At 38.7% G+C, this 4,251-nt stretch overlaps 1 long non-coding RNA gene across 1 annotated transcript; it reads right to left on the reverse strand.

Annotated features, from left to right (window-relative positions):
- Positions 1–1,546: 1,546 nt before the first annotated feature.
- Positions 1,547–3,696, reverse strand: LOC128788792 (uncharacterized). The gene is made up of 3 exons (XR_008431202.1): positions 3,607–3,696; positions 3,173–3,407; positions 1,547–1,786 (listed from the first exon to the last, which is right to left on the reverse strand). It is a non-coding gene; the product is annotated as an uncharacterized LOC128788792 (long non-coding RNA).
- Between the last annotated feature and the right edge of the window lie 555 nt (positions 3,697–4,251).

The raw sequence follows: 4,251 nt of genomic DNA on the forward strand, positions 1-4,251 counted from the left end.
ACAAGTCTTTACTAAAGGGTATTTACTAAAGTTCTGTATCTCATTGAATCATCATGTCTGAAAATATTTCTGGATTAAACTAACTGACCACTTTACAAAATGCAGGAAGCTTCTCTCTCAAATTGAAAGATGAATTTTTCTCTACTAGCTACTATACCCTTGGTAAGGGAAGAATTTTCTATTATAATATTCAAAGTAAGTTTATGAATTTCCTTCAAATATCAATTAAATTACTCTCATAAAACAAGAGTTACTTATAATAACAATTTTTTGCTACTCTAAAAATTTCATATGCTTCTCTTCAACAATTTAATGTATATTTCTCATTCTATTTAACTTGTCATAAAAATATTAAGGAAAATTATCAGTTGTCATTAGGTGAAGTCCATAATAACAGCAAAATATTTGAGGGAAATAATAGAGAAGATGAAATACAGATACAAGGCTATATTTAATCCCACAGAATAAGAGCATTAACCATCTTGAAACAGATGATCTCTAAGAATAGAAAGGTTGTCTTTGCTACTCATATTCACTATATGAACTCTTTACAAAAGAGACAAAATGTATTGATAACACTGGTTGTGTTAACACCTTAGTTCTGAAGCCTGTGATCTTTTGTTAGAAACTTCTTGGTGCAGTTATTTCTAGTAGAACTAACTAGAATAGTTCTACTTCTACCAAAGTAGCTGATACTTTGTATTCCGGTGCTAAACCATAATTCTTTCAAGAATTGATGTTGTATAGCAATTATTTAAATTTTAGGCAAAAACAGAAGTCACCATACAGTCTTTAGAAGCAGATGGAAATATTAAAATAACTTAATCTACAGGATGTAAAGAGACAGCTTACTGGAATATATCCACTGCTGAATCACCATCAAACACTCTCAAAGTGCAGAAACAAGATTGTCAAGGAATTATCAGCTTAAAGTAGCATGAAACCTGTATGTTGTCTGCATAAAAATAATATTTAAGGACACTTTAAGTATTAATGTCAATTAATGTAACCACAGATAGGAAGAAAGAATCTTAGAAGTAAAATTTTAAGGTGGATGTTAGGAGGAAATAATACAAATCCTGTTAGCCATCATCAGGAGGATTTGTGTGCTTATCTTCCATACTTTTTATATTGAACTAATTTGTTTTATAATACAAAAAGGCTGGTGGAGCTGTTGGTACCAACAGCTGCAGACCTACTGCACAGGCAGAGATGATATTTAAAAGGAAAATAATTATAGTCTTGGCCTAATGCCTCTATGGAATCAAATGAATCTATATAAATAGAATGTATCCTATACTCCTGAAATGTCCGTAGCAGCTTTACACTGCTCTTATGTAGTGAGATTAGCATATATATGTAGAGTTATTTTATTTAAAGCATGTAGGCTACTTATCCTAAAATTTCATAGATCTGCCACAAAAGAAAAGTAACTGCTCAACCTGTTAGAATTACTGGTAGTATCTGTAATGTGTTGTAATCAATAGCACATTCTTGAGAACTTTTTGGTCCAGTTATTATTTAATTGCTGTAGATAAACATTTTTTTATAAGAACATAATTTCTTCTAAATTTTTAGTGTGAGGATGTGAATATCTGCTCCAGTGAGGTCTTCCATGGGCTGCAGAGGTCAATCCGTGTCAACATGGTATTCCCGATAGACTCCAGGGGAATCTCTGCTCCAACAACTGGATCACCTCTTTTATCTCCTTCTCCACTGACCTCGGTGTCTGCAAGGCTGTTTCTCCCATCTTACCAGTCCACTCTCACTGTGTTTTTTTCCTTTTCTGAAATAAATTATCACAGAGGCACTATCAACATCATTAATGGGCTCAGCTTTTGCAAGAGGCAGGTCCATCTTAGGGCTGACTGGAATTGGCTGTGTCTGACATGGGAACAGTTTCTGGTGTTTTCTTATAGTAGCCACCTCTGCACATTCCCCATTCACACACACACACATACACATACACACACACAGACTCCTCACTACAAAACCCTTGCCACATGAACCCAAAACACATTGTTAATGAATTTCTTTGCTCCAGAGAACTGAGCTCATAAGTAGGGATCTAGGATATAAGCGGTGAATTGGGAAATGATAGTTCCATGGTAAAAGACAGGCATGATAGGCAGAGATAGAGCTACTCTAAGCAGCTACAGTGCCAAAAAGAGAGAGCAGGAGCTGCTGATCTTCCCATGACAGCAAATAACAGTATTTTCTACTTTCTCTCTTATCAGCCTACTACATGGGATATTGTTCCTTCACTAGAGTCAAATGGTTTTATGGATTAAGCTGAGAAGTGGACAGAACTTCAATAACAAATCATTCCCAAACAGTAATTTCTCTTTTTCATTATCAGTGGCATACACTTGACTGACAGCATCCCTCTGACTACAAATGTGTTCCCAGAGCTTCTGTACAATTCATGCACACAACCTCTAAAGAATGTGGCAATATGGGGACAGGAATCTTATTTGGTTCCTGATTTTATTGAGCAGTTTTTCTGCCATAACCACAGGTTTTGCACCAGGATCATTCCCAACCTTGTCCATCAAACATCTTCAGGTGTAAATAGTACACCTCTTGCTTGCTTCAGCTTTAGATATTAATTCTGTTCACTGCTATGTTCTAAGGCTATTAAATAAATTTTGTTTCTTTTTAGTTTAGTGAGTGCTTGCCAGGAGTAATCGCTACTAACATTTAGCTGATGTTATGATTATTTAGTACTGTTAGTTAAATTCACTAAGACACCTGTACTGCTCTCACGTTTTCAATGTCGTGCACAATTGTACATTTTTGTTTGGTGGGGGTCTTCCCCCTACTTTATATACTGAGCATGATGTCACATGGTCTGGAATATACCTCTGGTTATTTGGGTCACCTGTCCTGGTTGTGTCTACTCCCAATCTCCCACGTACCCCCAACTCCCTTGTCAGTGTGACTGTACAACAAACAGAAAAGGCCTTGGTTCTGTGTAAACCCTGCTCAGCAATAGCAAAAACATCTCTGTGTTATCAACTCTGTGTTCAGGATGAATCCAAACCACATCTCCATACTAATCACTGGGAAGAAAATTAACTCTACTCCAGCCAAAACCAGCACATTCCACCCCTTATTCCATACCACTTACATCATTCTCAGGTCCCACAGCATTCAGTACATCACTACCTACCACCTCTCTTCCTCTTCTTTAATATAATACTCAGATATTGTTCTCCTCTTGAATTACTTTAGTCCACAACTTCGGGCTTCATCTCTTATGGTGGTCACTTCAGACAAGAGAGGTGAAGTGTGATGTTGAGTTACTGGACACCAAAGCCAGCTCAGGTCAGATCACTGACACACTGAAACTGCATCTTGTAAGGCTTTTCCTGTGTTGGTTTGAGTGGTTTCTGTTCTAGTAATTCCTGTAATAATCAACCCAAATAATGGCTTACAAAAATTTAAAGACAATTCCATCACAATCTCCACTGATGGTCCTTTTGGCCTTGGTTTTAGGGTTTAACATTACAATGAACTCCTCCCCTTGTCCCCAGCCTGGCTGCAACAATGGTTTCCTGTTGTAGAATACTACTCCATGGGCTGCAGGGGCCCAGTTGCACTAACATGGTCTTCACCATGAGCTATAAGTGAATCTTTGCTTCTCCTGCTCTGGCGTGGGGTCCCACCCACAGGAGATAGTCCTCCTTGAACTTGGCCAACATGGGGCCTTCTCATGGGCTGCAGTTCTTCACAAGCCTCTCCAGTGTGGGTCCTCTGTGAGGTCACAAGTCCTACCAGCAAGCCTACTCTGTCACAGGAATTTCACAGGGTCACATCCTTCTTCAGGCACCCACCTGTTCTGGTATGGGATTCTTTCATACATGATAGTGCCTTCAACTACAGTTCTGAAGTTCCAGCTTGTCCAGTACGGTGGCACAGAAACAACAGTAGTACTCTGGCCACCTGCCAGCCCAGGCGCATCGCCAATGGCTGTTATCAAAATGTTCTCAGGCACAAATCAGTAAGGTGATAAACAGTACAGCACCACAGCAAGCAGTGAAAGCAAAAAGCAGCCACTAACAAGTGACTCTAATACAAACACAAGAAAGTGAGCCCCATGGCAAGCAAAGAAGCCTGCTGATTACTAGCTAAGCAGCACTAACAGATATTCAAATCTAGTACATCCAAGTTCAATTGGATACATCCCAGTCAGATCTGTCTTTGTCTCAAGCACTTTGAGCCACAAATTGGTTGCCAAAAAGTACTGCC

Source organism: Vidua chalybeata, chromosome 5 (genome assembly GCF_026979565.1).
Source record: "Vidua chalybeata isolate OUT-0048 chromosome 5, bVidCha1 merged haplotype, whole genome shotgun sequence".
NCBI lineage: Eukaryota > Metazoa > Chordata > Aves > Passeriformes > Viduidae > Vidua > Vidua chalybeata.